Source organism: Acipenser ruthenus, chromosome 16 (assembly GCF_902713425.1).
Source record: "Acipenser ruthenus chromosome 16, fAciRut3.2 maternal haplotype, whole genome shotgun sequence".
In the NCBI taxonomy this organism is placed as follows: domain Eukaryota; kingdom Metazoa; phylum Chordata; class Actinopteri; order Acipenseriformes; family Acipenseridae; genus Acipenser; species Acipenser ruthenus.
The window spans coordinates 28,109,072-28,129,403 of record NC_081204.1 but is presented as its reverse complement, the minus strand read 5'-3'; positions in this window follow the sequence as shown (position 1 = coordinate 28,129,403).

Sequence of the window (20,332 nt, the reverse complement as noted above, 5' to 3'; positions counted from 1 at the left end):
GTCCTGTTGCGGCAGAAGCACAATTCAACTATACAGTGAAGTACCACTGTCCTGAAGTTTGTATAGTCCAAGTGTATAATGCTATTGTGCTTATACAACTTCACATCATTTCTCTGTCTAATGCCCCTTTAAATCAAGATCTGTGTTAGTGGAACATAATTTTTCCATCTAACTGGTCCATGTCATGAAATTGATCAGTAAAATATGAGACAACACTCATCAAAGACATGTTACCAAATATGTCTCTCTTTTTCTCTCTCTCTCTCTCTCTCTTTTTTTAAAAGCCTTAGAAAAATTGGCAACCAAGCAAAAGCTTTTAAACAACATGTGAAATATCAGCAGTTCTTCAACAGTTTGCTTGTCATAGTTTATGTGCCTCTTCAAATAACTTCAGTGTAGGGCTTTTAAATTCTTGCCAGACCTGAAGTGGTGATGGTTGAAAAACTTCAAATCTGGCCTGGATTTGCACACTTATTATCATTACCACAGAGTGTAATTCAAGTGTCAGTCACAGGAATTTAACTAGAAAGGCTGTTTTGGCATTAGTCTACTAAAGAATGTTTCTTAAAGGTCCATAAAGTTGAATATGGCTCTGAAACCTGGAGTGTGATCATCAAAATTAATTTGATGCCTTAGGATTTAGGGCTTCTCTCTATTTCGGCTGAAGGGAGCCGTGGGTCTGGGGGATCAGGGGTTGTTTAATAAACTCTATTGCTTTATTAAAGCGCCATTAGGGAAAGCGAAACCAGGGTTAAAACAGCAATAGATGTTGCCCCAACAAATGTTTTGTTCACTTGGACAGAAACCCCACTTTTAAAGCTGTCATTCATTTTCCTAGGTGGAATTTCAAGTTTCAAAAGCATCGTCTTGAACTTCTGCTGCGTCTGCACCTGAGCGCTAGTAAAAAATAAAAAATAAATAAATAAATTTGAAATAAAGAATGCCTGGGAGACCTCTGCTAAAGCATTTTCTTTTTCTTTTCTTTTTTAAAATTCAATCTGTTCCGTAATAAACGAAGATAATCAACACTACCCACGCCAAGATATAGTTAATTTCTATCAACAGTATATAACTTTGAATTGGAGCCTGTCTAGGGGTTAGAGCTGGGGGGTGTAGAATCTGGAAATTCTGGTTTCAAACCAGTAATCTAATGAGCTGGAATCACACTCTCTTTCCTCCACTCCTTGGGGGCTGGCTGCATTCAGTTATGGGTCATTCCCTGCTATATATTGCCCAATGTAACATACACACCTAGTTTAAGAATATATACTAACACTTGAAATTGTCTGTAAATCAAGCAAATTAAAACAAACAGTCTGAGAACTGTGTGTGTGTGTGTGTGTGTGTGTGTGTGTGTGTGTGGGTGTGGGTGTGGGTGTGTGGGTGTGTGTGTGTGGGTGTGTGTGTAGGTGTAGGTGTGGGTGTGTGTGTGTGGGGGGCGGGGTGTGGGGGTGTGTGTGTGGGTGTGGGTGTGTGGGTGTGTGTGGGTGTGTGTGTGTGGGTGTGGGTGTAGGTGTGGGTGTGGGTGTGTGTGGGGGGGGTGTGGGTGTGTGTGGGTGTGTGGGTGTGGGTGTGGCTGTAGGTGTGGGTGTGTGTGGGTGTGGGTGTGGGTGTGTGTGTATGTGTGGGGGGGGGTGGGTGTGGGTGTGGATGTGGGTGTGTGTGTGGGTGTGTGTGTGTCTGTGTGTGGGTGTGGGTGTGGGTGTGTGGGTGTGTGTGGGTGTTTGTGTGTGGGTGTGGGTGTGGGTGTAGGTGTGGGTGTGGGTGTGTGTGGGGTGTGGGTGTGTGGGTGTGGGTGTGGGTGTGGGTGTAGGTGTGGGTGTGGGTGTGTGTGGGGTGTGGGTGTGGGTGTGGGTGTGGGTGTGTGTGTGTGTGGGTGTGGGTGTGTGGGTGTGTGTGGGTGTGTGTGTGTGGGTGTGGGTGTGGGTGTAGGTGTGGGTGTGGGTGTGTGTGGGGGGGTGTGGGTGTGGGTGTGGGTGTGGGTGTGTGGGTGTGTGTGGGTGTGTGGGTGTGGGTGTGGGTGTGGGTGTAGGTGTGGGTGTGGGTGTGTGTGGGGTGTGGGTGTGGGTGTGGGTGTGGGTGTGTGGGTCATCATAAAAAACAACAGACTTCATCAACATTTAAACTTTATCAAGAATACCTTCAAAAGCAGCTTGAAGAGATTCAATAAGATGTTGCTCACAGCTAGGCGATCCAGTAAAGGATAAATCAGAACATTGGCTTTTGTTAATGCCATCATTGCCAGTGATGGCAGTACTTTGTGAATAAGGATTACAATGTTTTTTTCTTCATTTTGAATAGAAGCCTTTCATTAAAAGAAGACACTGCAATTTAACCTAAAATTCTGACTCGAAAGACAGCATGCTATTTCAAGAGAGATATACCAGTTGCCTCACAGCACTGCCAGACAGCAGTTCTGATCCATGATACTTTAATTTCTGGTGATTCCTTGCTTTATCAATGCCAAGCAAAATTATTTATTAAAACAGCATCAACTGTATTTCTGTCGCTGTGAATAAAGCCATCCGCTTTCAACACACAAGAAAAACAGATTGGATAATCTTGCCCAGATCTCATTATAGGATTAATCTCTAAACGACACAATGAGAAGAATTTCAGGATGCAGCTCAAACTAAAGATAGCTTCCAGCTCCTTGCCAGCTGAATTAATAACCCTCAAGCCCAAGTTTGCTATGGAAACAATAACATTAGTATCTGAATGTTGTGACTGTTTGCATCAGCCAAACCTCAAATGTGTGTTTATAACAGCCCCAATGAAAGCATCCACAAAGGCAGCAGTGTCCCTGTAATCTTATTAGGATATTTACGAGTTACTGAAGAGGGGCAGATTGTCCTGTTTAAGTTTCAGTATTAAACTGCAATGGTTTTCCATCCTTATGTAAATAAACATTTTGGAGAGAACCGGAGCAAAGGTAATAAAAATAGACTCTGGAAAGGAAAAGTATGAATTTGGGTCAATTTGGTCTTTCCTCTGGAAATATCAATTACCTCTTTTCCACACTGCCTACCCAAGATTTAAACCAGTTCCTGCCACATTGAGATCTTTAGCACTGTTATGGGAGTGCTGGCTCTAACTTGGTGGCAGGATCATCGCATGCTGGAGCATGAACCCTGCTGTAAGATATTAATGTATGCTGGGGAATGTTTCACTGACCTGCATATGTGAGACTAGAAATTAGCACTTCTTAAAAAAAAAAAAAAAGTATTTGTTTTTCCATACAGTAAAGAAAGTCTAAGACACTAACTGGCTTAGACACACAAATCACCGCCAGGAATAGACACAGCTGGATTTTTTTTTTTTTTTTAGAACATTCTTATTTTTGATTAAATTAATTCAGTACTGTAACCATCCGTCTGTGACTTATACCAGCAAATGAATCCCTCAAGTCAGAAACACTTTTGCTTTAAAAGTTATGTCTGAAGTTATAGATGAGTCACCTTTGTTTACCAACTTGTCATCAAGAACTAACCTTTTGAAAGACGTATTCACCATTGATAAGCAGCCATCTGTTTTAGGAAACCAATTAAGTTTAACGCTTTGCTGCTTGGTTAAATCAGGTTTTACTTTATTGAAGTAAGAGTAAAACATACTGTAAAACAAAACTTACACAACAATTATATGTTACTGTTTGGTTTTATGTTAAATAATACCCGCTGCCAAAACCTAATCTTATAAAGCAATTGACAAACGGCACTAAACAAAAAAAACAAAAGCACGATTTGATAGCATACTGTGTGGATAAAAAAAGGCTATAGGATATGAGTTGGCTGGAGGATTATTTTGATGACATCACTGCGGTTTATATTCTGCTTTTAACCATTCAGCATCTTTTCTGAGTTAATGCCCACTAATAGATTCATTATTTGATAAAACGCGGGCCAGTTCAGAGCTCATTTCAAAAAGCCATAATCAAATATCACTCAAATTAACTCTCAATAATAACATCCTGAGCTTGAATCAGACATGGCTTTAAGTACAGGAAAATATACCAGACTGAGGCTGTTCTGTTTTCCTGTGTTTAAGTTTTTTGTGAACTTTGGCATGTAAACTAGAAAAGAGGATTCAATCAATTTAAACAGTTTGTACCTATTTTCTTCTAATTCCCATGTCATCAGGTTTTGCTTAGTGCCCTATGCTGCTCTCCTTAGTCTCCTTTTTTTTTTTAGTAGTCTGAAGTTTCAAAAGGCACAAAAGGTGGCTTAGATTTAATGGTACAGTTAAAAAAAGGAAAAACTTGTAATATGATATTGTTTGCATTTTTTACTTCATTATAAAGGGCTCCATAAAATAATTTATGACAATTAAATTATTCAGAACAAGTATAAACAATTATAATATGTTCCTACATTTGTGCCATGAATAAACTATAGGCCATTAATACTGATGAGGTTTGAGCAATCTCTTCTAAATGTTCTACAAATGTATTTTGTTTTTTTAAAAGGATCTGTTAAAAAAAAAAAGTTAACTGCAGGAAGAATATTAATAAACATTTTAATAAATTGAAATCAGCTGCACCAAAAGAGCAGGAACAATATACCATGTTGTATTCAGCTGTTTGGCAATATCGTTCAATATAGTGCCTCTATTGCAATGAATCCATGAGTTATATGTATACATTTCCCAGTGGTGTTTTTTGTGCACTCTGATACAAACTCCTGAAACAGTGCTTCACTATCGCTAGTGCTCGCCAGTGTCCAGGTTTCCATGGTTACTGGTATGAAATACATATAATATCAACACATAATATTTGATATACGATTATTATTATCGTGTCTGTACACAATTTGTAAAAGCTGTCACTTTTTAATTTAGATACTTTAAAAAGACTTCAGAGTGGGATTTGATTCAACTATCATTTGGGCTTGTGGCAGGATGGCTCGCAGTGGTGAGGTGTGGTGACGTCACGGACCAGGAAGTAACTGAATCAAAACAATAGATGGGCAGGTGAAATTTTATTAATAAACAAAACAAAAATAAAAGATTTAAACAAATAACAAAACAGAAACCAAAGGGCACGAGGGCCAAACGAATAAACAGACAAACAAGTAAGTGTTGTGCTGGCTAATCCAGCACGTTTTAGCAATTGTTATATTCTGTCTCCCCGTACCTCCTCTCTGTACACTCCCCCCTGCAGCACGGACAGCTGCAGGTTCTTATACTCTGGCCAAGGGATTAACTAGCTGATTATCTTATTACCCCTCGGCCACAGTCTGCACCCATTTGGTAAGGATGCATGACTGTCAGCTAGTTAAATAATCAGTAGCTGATCAGTCATGCATCCTCACGGGGTTTTTAAATATAAAAAACAATAACAAAAGACGCAGTGCTTTTATCCGCGCCGCAAACAAATACAAATAATAAATAGGGGCTCAATAGGGTTTTCATTGTTATCAGTGATCAAAAAATAAAAAAAATGGTTATGGTATGCGTCAGTCCCAGTAGTGAAATTGTGACAGGATTGACCGAGGTTTGAGACTCAGAGACAGTTTGAAGTTCAAAAAAAAAAGTTTTTAATAAACACAAATACAAAATAAACCGGCACAAGGGCCAAACAAAAAGGTTTTAAACATAAAATAAACATAAAGCAAAACTTACAAAATAAGCTTTCCAGGCTGGGCGTTGCCTTCACTGGATTCAAAAACAGAAAACACAGCACAAACAAAACACTCCTTCTCTTCTGGAACTCTCTCTCCTTAGCCAGGACCTCTCCCCTGGCTTTTATCCCCTGTGGCTGGAGCCCAATTAATCAATAATTGCTGATTATTCAATTAGGGCTCCAGCCACATTCTCACATGTTTTCCTGGCAGGGAGGACTTTTAACCCCCTCCCTGCCAGTCCCAACCATGTTCATAAAGACGGGCAGTCCCCCGTCACAGAAATGTATTTTGTTTTTGTGTATTAACAGTTTAACACGTTAACAGATGTTGTGTTGACAGTAAATATATATTTTAGACTAATTATAAACTAATAAAAAAAAAATGATAACAAAATAAAACAATGACCTCTCATTTGCTTAACAGTAAAGACTTGTTGATAATCCCAAAGTAGGGATATTATGTTTTCTGAACAGTTTTAGCAGGTATTATTTATTGTCATTAATGCACACCGTGTTGACATATTAGGTAGCTAGTTGTTAACAGATAATCAACTAGAAACAAGTGTCTCTTAAAATAAAGTGTGCTCAAAAACACAGGACAGGCCTGCTGAAATTCTTACTCTCAGCACTGCAAAGTGGACTCTAGAGCAGGCTGAAAGTGGCTTGACATGCCTCCCTGCAGTGGATATGCAGAGCAGTGTGTGGTACACCACATGTGGCAAGCAGTCTGTTACCTCATGTAGCAAGAGGCTCAGAAACACAGTCAATTATAACAGGCTGCTGCTCTCATCAGGCTACTCTTGTAAAATAGCGTTAGGGACATCCAGAAATAGCTAGCTTCTTGATGCTTTTTTTTTGTATCTGTGTGTGTGTAAGTATATAGTACTTCTGAGAAAGAATTAAGTCCTGGAAATGTTTTTTTTTCTTCTGGTGTCTAGTTACATAATAGTTTGTATTGTGTGACCCCATAATTACAGAATAATTACTGTTCAGTTTTGGTAGGATTTTGCATGCTGTAAATAAAAAGTGGAGCATCAATTCCAGCTACCATTAAGAGTATAAACTGTAGATTGCTTTGTTTAAGATTGTTGCAGCAGTGTGGAGTAGTGGGCAGCAGTGTGGAGGAGAGGGTAGCAGTGTGGAGTAGTGGGCAGCAGTGTGGAGTAGTGGGCAGCAGTGTGGAGTAGTGGTTAGGGCTCTGTACTCTTGACCAGAGGGTCGTGGGTTCAATCTCTGGTGCGGGGACACTGCTGCTGTACCCTTGAGCAAGGTACTTTACCTAGATTGCTGCAGTAAAAAAATCAACTGTATAAATGGGTAATTGTATGTAAAAAAAAAAAAAAAAAAAAAGTGATATCTTGGAACAATTGTAAGTCGCCCTGGATAAGGGCGTCTGCTAAGAAATAATAATTAGAATTGTTTTGGAACATTGGGATAAATCTACATTGGTTTTCTACAAAATGTTCTCACAACACTTCAAACCAGATACATATTAAAAGCAACACAAATAATGTTTGACAAAAGCTGTGCAAGCAAAAAAAAAAAAAAAAAATGCTGAACCAAAATGGAATTTGCATTTTGCATTTGATATTGTCACTCAGACAGTAAGAAACGACAATGCACTCTATTATTAATATGCTATAAAGTATTAATAAAAGGGAGGTTGCTTGTCTATTTTGACTGCAGATTCTCAGAGAAAGTTATTTTGTTACCATTTTCCAAACTTATTTAATAACTGAGCAATACATTGGTGGGTGGTTGGAGCTTTTTGTAATTGAATTTTGCTCTGTAGTTTGCCAATACAAACAGCCCCTCTCAGATTTGTAAAGTGAAACTCAGAACACCAGAATCATCTCACGTCTTTGCAGGTCAAGCATGCTCAAGCCTTCAACAGGTTCAGCTTCAGAATTAGGAATCCATGGAAGGCTGCAGAGTGGACTGGGAGCTGACTAAGCATTTTTTCCCTAGCCTAGGCGATGCAGTAAGCTTGTAACACCTTCACCTTTTGAAAACTGAAAGTGAGCAATTATTACTGCAGGCGCAGGTTCAATATTGTAGTGGCCTGGCTGCTTGGGTCCCTGGAAGCTTTTAGGTGTTTTTTTTTTATTTTATCAACTTTTCCATTCAAATGTTGCAAGCCCATCCACTCAAGGACTGGAGATTAACATGCTGTCAAGCCAAAGGGCACTTTTCACCCGCCGAACCCGAACTACTGAACCCTGGAAGCAATCAAACAGCCTGGAAAGTTTTCAACTGGGATTGTTCGGTGCTTAACCAGCAGTGGTTGCTGAAGTGAAATAAGGTGAACTAGCCCTCCCTTACACCGCTAATAGTAATGACCAAAGAAGCACTCACTGCAGGTCCCCGACCAAGATCAGCAACTTTCCACAAGTGGGATTCAAACTAGTTGCTGGTGCGATATTCAAAATACACCACTGAGAAATTAGACAGACCTCATGACATCACAGTAAAAGATGCACATGGTATATTATCCCTGATCTTCTTTTATAACTGAACATCGGGCAGTTTTATGGAAATTAATGTTTGACTGGTCACCTTCACCAGTACATTAGAATGTCAATAAAGAAGCCTAATGTAGGATACAGGTAACAACTAGGGAATGTGGGATAAGCACCCTGAATGTGTGTGGGTTGTCAGCTTATTCACAGTATGTTAGCTAGCAGTCAGGCTGCATGCTGTGTTTTAGTGGTGGTTTATACAAAAGGAGCACACATCCATCTCCACTGTTGAAGGAACCCAGTATCTCTCAGCCCAGCTGTTTTAACTTTTTTTTTTTGTCCCACTGTGCAGACAGACAAGCAGCTGCCCCAGTTTATTTGTTGTATACATCTGCCTAGGCAGGCCACACACAGACTGCTCACCCAAAGACACCTATACTGATAGCAAGGTCGTTTTATTATATTTTATTATAAATACAGAAATACAGAAATAAATATGGCATCATAGTTTAAAATGTTTAGGAATATGCTTCATCAGTATACTTAGAATGGACTTTAATGTAGAATCAAATGAGTCCTGGCACAATAGAATTACTCTCAACATTGCAGCATTACATAAGAATCAGAGCTTTGTGATACAATGGGCTATACCTATATTAATAAAGCATTATTATATTGATCATCATAAGTGTTTTTAAGTTGTATATGTTTTTTTGTAGTTCTATGCATTTACCAATGCGCTAGTGCATTATGACAGGGTGTCAAATGAACCTGGTGCCAAAGCAATTTTTAATGGAATAGTTGGTAAGCATGGCAAATAATTATCTTATCAGTGTGGAGTAGTGGTTAGGGCTCTGGACTCTTGACCAGAGGGTTGTGGGTTCAATCCCCAGTGGGGACACTGCTGCTGTACCCTTGAGCAAGGTACTTTACCTAGATTGCTCCAGTAAAAAAACAACTGTATAAATGGGTAATTGTATGTAAAAATAATGTGATATCTTGTAACATTTGTAAGTCGCCCTGGATAAGGACGTCTGCTAAGAAATAAATAATAATAATAATAACCATAGAGACAAATAGAGAACATATGTAAGTAAACAATTAGGAAAATACTCAATTATATGAAAATGTCTGTTAAGTATCCTTTCAAAGTATTGTTAGAGCAATTTAGCATTTTATGACCAGTCTACCAGGTTTTTATAACAAAAGCAAGCAAAGTTTTATTTCATTTTGGGTGGATTCACTTGGGGCCCCATTCAACTCAAACTGGATCGGTGCCTGACTGTTTGACAGTAAAGGTTCCATAACTCAAACCAGGGTATAACTGCATCTGTATGTCTAGCTAGCAGATTTCACCCCAGAGTCATAACTGTTTCCTGTGGGGATTCTTTGATAAATCCACAAGGTTCATTTCACTACGATATCTTGGTTGAGCACAATAGAAAAGAATGGGTGCCAGATCCTATGGTATAGTTTCCACAGAATACCCCCGGTGCTTATTATAATCCAGATTTTATAATGCATGCCATGTCAGTGTCATTATCTTTAACAGCCGGTAGAAATACAAATAAATCATATTATTTCAACATTAATATGTTTTTATGTTCTGTAACTTTTCATTCTCTTTTCAGTGGGATTGTGATCCATCTCTGTGATGACATGTTCATGCCTGGCTCCAGAAGAGGCCTGCTCCAGCTACTTTAATATCCCCAGTCCCCACAGCTCTTTAAATGTCAGTTTCAGAACTTTATGGTTCACCTGAAGCGACATGTACGGATGACTGTAGAAAGCATTCTTTCCTCATGCAGTGGGTATTTCCTCTGGTTCGAACACACTGTTATAATGGTCAGTGTGTTCTGAGGCGCTATACAGTGCTTGTGTGTGTTCCCCTCAGCTATACTCAGTCCTGTGAGAGAATGTAAAACTACATAAACATAAAATATTGTATTCCTTTCTTCCTTTTGTTTATATATAACAAATTATATCACCTTTTGCTTCAGTTACCAGAAAACCTGTTCCTTCTTTGTAAATCAAAATGTATGGCTAATTTCTGAACTAATATTTCTTTAGAAGGAGAGTCTTCTGAATAGATAAAATCGCAAACCAAGTATAGCTTATTCATCCCCTGGTTGTAGCTATTATATTACAAAAGACGAGGATTTAACTTAACTGATTGGCCTATGTTTTTAATATAAACAAAATGATGAGTGGATTACTGTGGATTACAGGGCCTGTTATTGTAGGATAACAGTATTTGTAATTCCAATTTAAGTGAATGACAAAGAATATATGCCTTTGTCAGAACAACCTCAGCATTTCTTGCTTACATAAGGATCTTCACATTTGCGTCTATTGAATATACTCTGTCCTTCAATTTGTTCCTCAAAGATAATTCATATACGGTGGCTAGTATTTTTCTGGTGTTATAAAATGAAAAGCACTGCTTCCCAACATTAGTCCTCAGAGCTGCATTGCTTTGGCAGTCGGGGTTATTATAACTGGTCAGCCCTGGCCAATAAAGTTGCTGCAAAATACATTAAGATTTACTAGCTCTTGGGTAACTTTAAAGGCAAAAAAGACATCATACTACAAAAATGAAAGGTTCTGTGTGGAAGGGCAGGGTTGCCGTTTAAAATATTTTTTTTTTTTGGTCAAAGGTCCTGCCTGATATTGTCCTGCACTATTGGAGTCTGTCTTTTAGATTTTTAGTTAACTTCTTTATTGGTTCTTTTTGATATCCCCTGTAATTACTTTCTAAAAAGAGCAAGCTGGTGTGGGTAAGAAGAAATATCAGAGTTATCTTAACTAATGTATGCTTGTTGTTTCTTGAATTTACTTTGCATCATTCTCAGAAGTTTAAAGCTCCACTGTGGCTTCAATAAAGCTATCAATAGAGCTTTTTTTTCATATGAAGAGAGAACCCATGAGTGAAAACCTTGGACATCATGACCACATTTGTGGCCCTATGGACGGAAGGGGATATAACCTAAGGATCAAGTTTATGTACACACAAGCTGTTCACTGTAGACTTGCATGCATGATCGGTCCAGAACAAATACTAACTATCAAAAAATGAAAGATGCTGTATTATATTCTGTTACTAGAGAGAGATTTCTAGTCATATTAAACATGCAGATGTTCAGCACTATTACTGTAGTATTTAAAGTTAAGCCTGTATTGAAGACTGATGTTAAACAATGAACTGGGAAAATGATGAATCTTGGCATCGTTTTAGAGAATAGATATTGCTGTAGATCTTAATCCCCAACTTTTCAAATGAAGTGCTACATTCATTGAGAAATAGTAACATGTACCACTAAAAATTCAAACACCTTGACTCTTTTCTTGGAATCCGTGCAGTCATGGCTCCCCATTGTCCTGCACCCTATTAACAGTGCAGCAGGTGTTTGTAGTTGTTTGCCCCGGTCTATAAGTATATAATTGCAGTGAACCCCTCAGCTCATGCTGTGTAACCCCCAGGTTAGACAGACAGCTGTCAGTGCTGGGGCGCTAAGAGCACTCCACTAATAACCTGCTAACTCCCCCCATGCAGTGGATTCAGCACATGGACCCGAAGGGATGAAGTCAGCCTCAGAGACACTCGGGTCTGGAAGTGATTTCACTGAAATGCAATGTAGATGGATTCATTCCAGTACTGTAAAGTCAACATAGTTGTAAATTGACTACACCGCAGTCTTCATTACAGTGGTCTGGATCGGCTTTTGATGAAGTAATTTCCCAGGAGTTTAGCACTTAGAAAACATATAGGGCGTCCTTTTTGGACTTTGTGTGAATTCGGCCTGTATTTTTTATTTTTTTTCCCCCTCCTGTCAAAATTGTCCTTTATCAATTGCACATGGATCATTCCACCGGCTTGAAAGACTTTCAAATGAGACTCGTATGTTTTGTGGCACAGTGTGCCCAAACAATCGGATGCATGAAATGAGATTAATTTTTTTTGGCGCGTCTCATGGAATTAATAACAAATGATATAGCACTCAGCGCGAGCATCTCCAAATGAGAGCGGGCATCAGATGAGCTAGAGTCCCTTAGGACTGTGGGCTCTCGCTGCGGAATTCTGTCACTAGGATAACTCAAAGCACATCGCCGTGACCTGGTGCTAGTCTAAACATTCCTGCACCGACCAGCCCTGCCAATCTGTTTTCACTTGCTGTGGACATGGGACACCGCACATTGTTTGAAAATAGGCCTAGTGACTCTGGTTTTCACTTTGAAACACTGCTATTCCACCCAAGGGCTTCACTTGTCTCTTACTAGATTGGGGAAATACAAGTCAATATCAAAGTGGTGTGTGCATAAATGTATATATACATGTAATCTTATGTTTGAGAACTTTATATAGACCATAAAGGCAACCATAATTCATGCTACCCCAGGCTGTATATACAATACTGCTGGTTTAACCTCAAGTCAAATAAGAGCTGACAGTTTATTGACAATATATTATAGCTTTTATTTTTGGTACTCTCTGTATTGCTTATAATTAAAAAATGTATGCTTATTTTTTTTCCTCCCAGAAAACTGAAAGAAAATGAATGAGTAATCAAGTTTAATAAAAACACTTTCAATATATGTTTGAATTTTTTTCACTTATCTTAATTGGATTTGTGTCCTCCTGGTGGCCAGACATTGTAATGAGACTATTACTTTTTAAAAACAACTCTGGGTGGTAAAATGTGACATGTCACGCTTTATGAATATGAAATAAGCTTAGAGAAGAAATCAACTCCACTTCTGACATCAGTACCTGATGGGAGAGGGAGAGCCGATACAGGATTCAGTATATTGTGTTTATCCAATAATAAATGTGTTCATCCCATTTGTCCAGAGGCGTCTGTAAAGTCCCACTGTATATGTACTGTATGCATCACTTTCACTTCTCATACTTTCATTTGTTTTACTAAGAATATAGGAGGGGAAATCCTGAATCGAGTCATCAGATGGAAATCCCAGCTCTGTTTCTCAGAGAAACAGCCTAGGTAATCCCCTGAAGTGCCCTGAGTACAAGAATATGGTAATGACATAGTCATATTTAAAGGTGTAGAGTCCTGTACAGGTCTAAAAATGGTTTTGTTACCTTATGTCCAGACTGGTCATTTAAAATGTATAACTGTTTCATATCAAATGTAAAAAAAAAAAAAAAGAAAAAAAAAATCCTGTTGGGAAGACAATGAGATATCTTGTATAAGATTTGTTGTTCAGAGCTACCTTGGAGTTTACTAGGTAATTTCCATAGCGCCCCCGGCTGCTGCATTTCCACTGTCTATGATATAGTGAAACCAGAATTGACTGGTCACAAAAGGGACTTAACATACTGTATGTGGCTGCTTAAAACAAGTGCCTCAGTCATTCACCTGAGTTAATGAAACACTTTACAGGGTTTACTGGCTGGTAATAGTGAGTGACCACTTAAAGACAGGTTGTGCCATTAAGGCTTGTCATCTGTTAAAGAAATTTAAAAATTCCTTGCCTGCTGCTTTGCATTGTCTCTGGTTTGTGGCCGTTTCATAGTCAGGATGGTTTTACAAAGTTTGGTGAAGGAGGGCAAGCTACCGCAGCCTCCCAAGGGACATTACCTCTGACTAGATCCAGGCCCTAAAGCCATACAGCTGGACGTGGTTGCCCATTTCCTCAGCCAGGACAAGACAAACTAATATGTTTATTCAGGGCCATAGAACAGGGGCATAATGGGGATGGTAAAACCGTGCTGAATGTTTTGATTGAATCCACCCCTTCGTTTTCAGAGACACATGTTTTGTGGGTATTAATATAAAGGAAGGCATTTTTAAACTGGGATGGGAAGGGTTTAACCCCACTTCAGATAGACTTGAGTCACAGTGAGGTTTAAGCTTGCTGAACTGGAGAGGAAATCATGGAGTATCCCAGTAAGTCTTCAACACAGCTAGGTCAATGGCTTTGGCAAACAGCACTGATGAGGAAAACAGGTAAGGGGGATATTAAACATAGTGTGATCTTAAAGCAAAAGACTAAGCCAGGATGGGAAGTAGAACCAAGTTTGACTCCAGTCTTACTGAATAAGATAGTTGTTGCAGCGCCGTGGGGCGGTCATGACTGTGTTTTACTTGTACACAAATCAAAGCTGCAGGACCTTACAGCCCTAAGGAGTTCAGGGCATGAATTCATTTTAAGATGTTAAGTTATTTCCATAGGCAATTGCACTGAGATGTAAGCATCTTACCTGCAGGAGACATGTCGCAAAGGGAAACAGTAAACCAACATTCAAAACAATTACACAATTTTGTTGGAAAACAACTTCAGATAATAGTTTAGTATGGTTGGCCCTCTACATGGAAACTACAACCTCTTCAGATCTTCAGGTTATCCAAGAAGTTCCTTCAAGAGATTGCCGTGATGATTAAAATCAACTTAATTCTCGAGGCACATCAGAAAATGTCCCCTAACAAGTCTTCAGCTCAGTTTAGCAAATGCATGGACCATGAAAATTGACCAAAACAGTTCTTTATTTTCCTAGCACAATTTTTGGTGTTTTTTTTTCAGATTTTATTTTTGGATATCCAAGATCTAGACTGTTAGTTTGAGTTAATTTTCAGCGTGCTACACAAGGATGACAGCTTTTTGAAAGCATGATAGATTGTTAAAGTGGTGTAAAACTACTGGCAAACCTACTGGCTCTAATCACTGTTGAAATTGCACTAAATTGCAGTAAATCTTTTTTTATCGTTTGATATCAGTAACTTTCACTTCTTTTTCAAGATTTACTTATAAGCGGGGGCTATAATTCCATGATCGACAGCACTCTGTGAAGTCTATAACCATTTTCCACGTCGGAGGGTTGGGGGGGAGGGGAGCACTTTAATCAAGATTAATTTTTTCCAGTTTTGCGAAACCTGAGCTTTTCCTGACTTTTCCTTGGTTCTCCTTAAGGATGAAATTATCAAATTTCCAAGGCAATTATAGACACTCACACACGTACACTCACTCCCTCACTTCGAGAAAAGGGGACTAAAGGCTTATGAATCATCTTATTCCTTGTCATGACAAGGAGGAGAAAAGTGAAATGTAATTATGGATTGAAAGAAAGGAACAAACAGAATCAGGATAAAATAATCTACCTCTTGAAATGTATAACTGCAGTTTGGCAACTATTTTTAGTGACTGATTCCCTTTCTTGTTGCTTTCAAACATTTGTAATTCAGATGCTCTGCTACTGGTACAAAAGTATTTACAGTAAGCCCACAAATAGCTTTGAAATCATTTGTCTTGCCACTGATTAGCACTAGCAACATTATCACTGGACATTGTACTGAAGATGTCTTTGTTCTTTACCTCTTTGTTTGCATTTTCTGTGCTTTACCACACATCCCGCTTACACTTAATTTACCATATTTGCCAGTGTTCTACCACTATGCTTTTACAATAATAAATGAAAGTATAAGCCAAGGTTTGTACCAGGAATTGTATGCGTTGCCTTTTTGCAGTTTTGCACTGTTTGAACAGAAGGGATAATTTAGAGCTGTTGTCAATAAAGTGGCCGGTTTCATGTATGATTATAAGCTGTTTCTCCTTTTGTCCAATGTTACCGTACACAGATGCACAGTCAAAACTGTTCTTGCTGAGGAACATTCTAATTGAGCCCACAATTAAAAATAATTGCTACCATCTCTTGGGTAGTGTGCGCATACTCGCTTTGAAGTAGAAATCCTTGCTCAGCAATGGAAACTGTGTTAGGTGTGTATGAGACTATAGGTGGAGAGACCCTGCTGATATTGTTTCCCATTCGCAAACCTATGTGTTGGTTTGGTCTACATTTAGAACACTGAAACAAACCAACTTGGAGAAGGAAGGGAAGACAGTCGTCAGGATGCTGTCGTTCATCAAGGGAGAGTTCCAGAACATGATTGACAGTGGATGCACAGCAGTTTTTACAGGCACCATCACAGCTGAATAGCCTCGGGGAGTTCGGGCAGGGACACATGACCTTATGCACTTTGACCTCTGAGATACTTCCCTTTCCAGAAATAGCGTTAGCAAGTACAAATGGTTCCAAAGTTTTAAGCAAAACAACTTAACATATCAAGCTCGGAATTTTGGAAATTTCTGCCATTCGCCATTTTGATTTTATAATCTACTATATGTTTTCATTTTAAAATGGAAAATGGTTGTCACACTTTAATATTTACCAAGGAAACTTGAACCACATATGGCATGCGGCAGAAATGGTTTGCTGTTTTTTTAAATCTTGTGTTTGACCTTCTGTATACAAGCCCTTATTTTACAAAAACACATTCATATATAGTAATAGTGACAGTAAAATAAGTAGAAGTCTGAGTTTGAAAAAGGGTTTAATAGTGGATGACTGACAGAGAGAACATTTATATGACAATTGTACTACAATCAAGGAAAAATGACTTGCGTCAGGCATCTAAAGGAATGGCAAATCTGACTGGTGACTGATAGGGAACACAGGGACTCTGGAGGATTGTGCTCCCTGTCTATGTGCCATGTTAGCGTTGCTTGAGCTCTGTTTTGATTTGTCTGTTTGATTGTCTTAAACTTTTTGTTTGTAAATAATAAAGGTGTGGAAAAGCACTGAATTGCAGTCTTCTGCTATTCCTTCCGCTGGCCAGCCTTGACCGCAAGGCCGATACGCCACACAACTCACTAACTATCCCCGCTGCTGCATCGAAAAGACTGTGGTGTAGCGGGTCATGTTTCAGCATTATTGCATGCAGTCATTCCCATAAAGAAGGCAAACAAGCACAGTGCATTTGTCAGTTTCAGCAATAAATGGTAGTGGCAGACGGTTTAATCTGGTGTTAATTAGACCCATGGAAAACTAAATCAAGCATCAAAAACCACAGATTATTGTAGACTTCCTTGAGCATGAACAGAAAGATCCCAGCATCCACCGCGCATTATTTCTGTTGACAGTTAGAGATTCTTTTCTTCTCGTCTGTTAAGTGGTTCTGGTGTCCCTTGATTAAATTGAGCTCAGATTGTTCTTGGTTTAACAGTAACAGCCTGTTAATTCTTCCTCTCTTTATGTATGTCACCAGGATTAAAGAGTTCAAACAAATGGTAAAACGAACCTATATACAACCTTTCAAGACCACTTAACCAGCCTTGCAACTGAGGTGGAGGCCTGGTAAGCAAAGCCGTAGGTTTTTCAATAATCATCTGTACTGTTTATTTACAAGCCATTTCTGATTACCGGTAACATTCAGCCTGCAAAACATGGGAAACGTCAAAGTCAGGAAAAGTGTATGTGAAAAGATGGGACCAATAATTTACAGTACGGAGAAGTGAGATGCAGGCTGCAGGGAGCAGGTCTGGGGGTTGTTTTTATGAACATTCTTGAATAAAGCCCCCGGGTAAGCACCCATTGTACTGTCAGTTTTGAACAGCGTTTGAGGGCTTGAAAACAACTTTACAGTTCTATGAACAAGTAAAGTTAAAAACACATGCAATTGTTTCTGCAGTCTAGCCTTTCTTGGTGAAAGAAAGGTAAACAGCTCATCATTCTTTTGCAAAGAAGGCTTGATAGCCACATCCAGAAATGACAGGGAACTGTGATGTCCTACTGTTGAGAAAAAGTATAAATCACGTATAAGAAATCAACGAATCACGTACAGATTTGTGAAAATTCCATTACATAATATTATGTTTACAGATATCAACCTGTACAAAGAACAAAATTTCAAAGTTAGCACTATGCTTAATAGCAGTTCTTTAGTACAATGTTTGTTTTTTATGATTTATAATACTATGTCGGGTGCCTCTTATTATAAAATATGTAATTTCACACAGTTTGAGCAGCCAGAACTAGCAACTTCATTTCTCTGAAGTGCACAAGATGACATTTCTCATACAGTAAGAGACACCATAAACACAACATATCAACTGTGGAACAGAATCAGCAGATGTCTCAACAGTATAAAATTCACTCCTGTATAAATTACAATGAATGACTGCTAATGAATGCTGCAAATGCATCCTAGTCAATACTTTTAACCTTATATCCCAAACTCAAATAAAGTAGGAAAGGTTTGTATATCAGAGAGGCAGTTCAGTTATTTGCAAGAACACCTTTGGTATGGAGTTCCAGTATGTTTTATTCAACAGCATCCTGCTTTAAACCTGAGGTTATCCTGTAACCCTTCTAAAAGTTAAGCGTGGGATGCCATGGGAAAGCAAAGCAAAGTAATGTGAAGAAAGTTACAAGTTTGTAGTATTAGCTTTAAAATGCAGCGTTCTCTGTGTTGTGCAAAATGACAGCACATATGTATCATGGTAAAGTTTTATAAGGGAAATACCGCTTTATCAGCACCAACTGGGAAACTTTTATATTATTTTGTCATTTTCATTTTCATGGTTCGTTAACCTTTCAGCTATTGCCTTCAATCAGTGTAATGACTGAGAGTTTATGCAGAGGAATTATATCAATTATATCAACTGGTTCCCTCTAAACGTTGGTAGTTTGCAGATCAGCATTTAGAATTCACTCTGAAAGGAAGGGGTTCCTTGCAATGCAGACAGTGCAAAAGACGTAATCTGAAACTAGCGTTTTGAGTCTGTTTATGACATGATCAAACCATGCACTTCCTGTCTCGTGTGTCTTTAATATAAACATAATTAATCCAGCACAGGAAATCCCAGAGATGGCTTGAGTCTATCGTGAAACCATTTTTTATTTTTATTTTTTGTCATCCAAAGTACATTAAGAAACATGCCAGAGAAATGAAAACACCCACAACGAAAATCAAATGTATTTAAACCAGATTTCAGTTTATCTCAATTTATACAATTAGAGGTTCATGTTAAATATGTACTGAGGTTCATACCCTTCTTCATTGAAAGGTTGATTTTGAGGTTAATATCACGCCTCAATCATATTTCTTTTTTGATTATTTAAAACTGCAGTGTCCCACAATCACGTTCAGCTAAAATATGGTTCCTGGAAACAATTTAAATGGCATGGGGGCATTACGTTTTATATCAGAATCCTATCCATACCATAACTTTTAGAACATATTTGGCTCCTGTTTAGAAGCATGTTAAAAGGCAAATGTTTTGTGGAAATAAAGCAATTGTAACATTTATTTCATTAATTTTAGTTGTGATGCTGCTATACTTGCAATAACGAATAATACAAATAAAACCTCCAATATCATTTTTTTATCAATATTTTTAAGGCGGCTATAAGATAGAAAAGCCATAATTAAAACTGTAATCCAACACAAGCCAACGATCATGTTTTGTTATGGCACTGTTATCCTTCCAGCAGCTTTTAAAAAGTACCAAATATCAAAACAAACACACATTGTGATAAAGGTAAGCAATGATGCATGACTCTGTCTGTCGAGACAACAAAACTCATTTAACTTTTATTAATACCCCCCAAAAAATCTGCTAATCTTTTAAACTGGTCTGTTTGTGACCGATATAGTTTTGTTTATTAAAAAAATAATAATAATGAACAATTTTTGTAACGTGCAGTGCTACAAATTTGCAACTTACAGAACAATTTTACTAAACTTTACTAGTGATGAGCTAGTAACTGCTTACCTGCTTTTCTACTCGCTTCAATGTCCTGTTATACATTATGATTCCAGCAGATGGTGCTGGTGTATATACTCCTGGTTAATTCCAAGTGAGGAGGTGCTTTGGTGATAAAGGACTATGATGAGCCAGGAGATCCTGGAATAAAACCCAAGCTGAATCACAGGGAGGGGAGTGGTGGGGAGCCACCTGCAGGTCATTAAATAAATTACAGCTCAGTCTGAAAAGTGAATTCAAGTGATACCTGATTCAAAAAGGAGTGCACTAGCCATCAAATTCAAAGTATGTGTTGTTCAATATGTTTTCAGTCAGTTAACTTATGTCTTCCGAACCCAACATTATGCTGGGAAGAGAATTCCAGAGTGGCAGAGCTGCAGGCTCTCCAGCTATTTAATTGAAATTTGTGGACTAACAAAAGATCAGTGTTTTCTGCTCGAAGATTGTAGCCAGAGACAGCTTACTTAAATTGCACTTTACGGAGTGCACACACTTACTCATATGCTCCATTACAAATGTCTTTATTAACCCAATGAGAATACTGAAAGGGTCAATATTTCAATCTTAAATGGATCTTCATCAGGTTCACCTTGATCAGAATCAGTGTTTCTGATGACAAGATCTACAGCTACAGGAAGCACATTTTTTATAGTCCTTTCACAGAGATACAAGCTGGTGGTCTTCCATGAGTCAATGC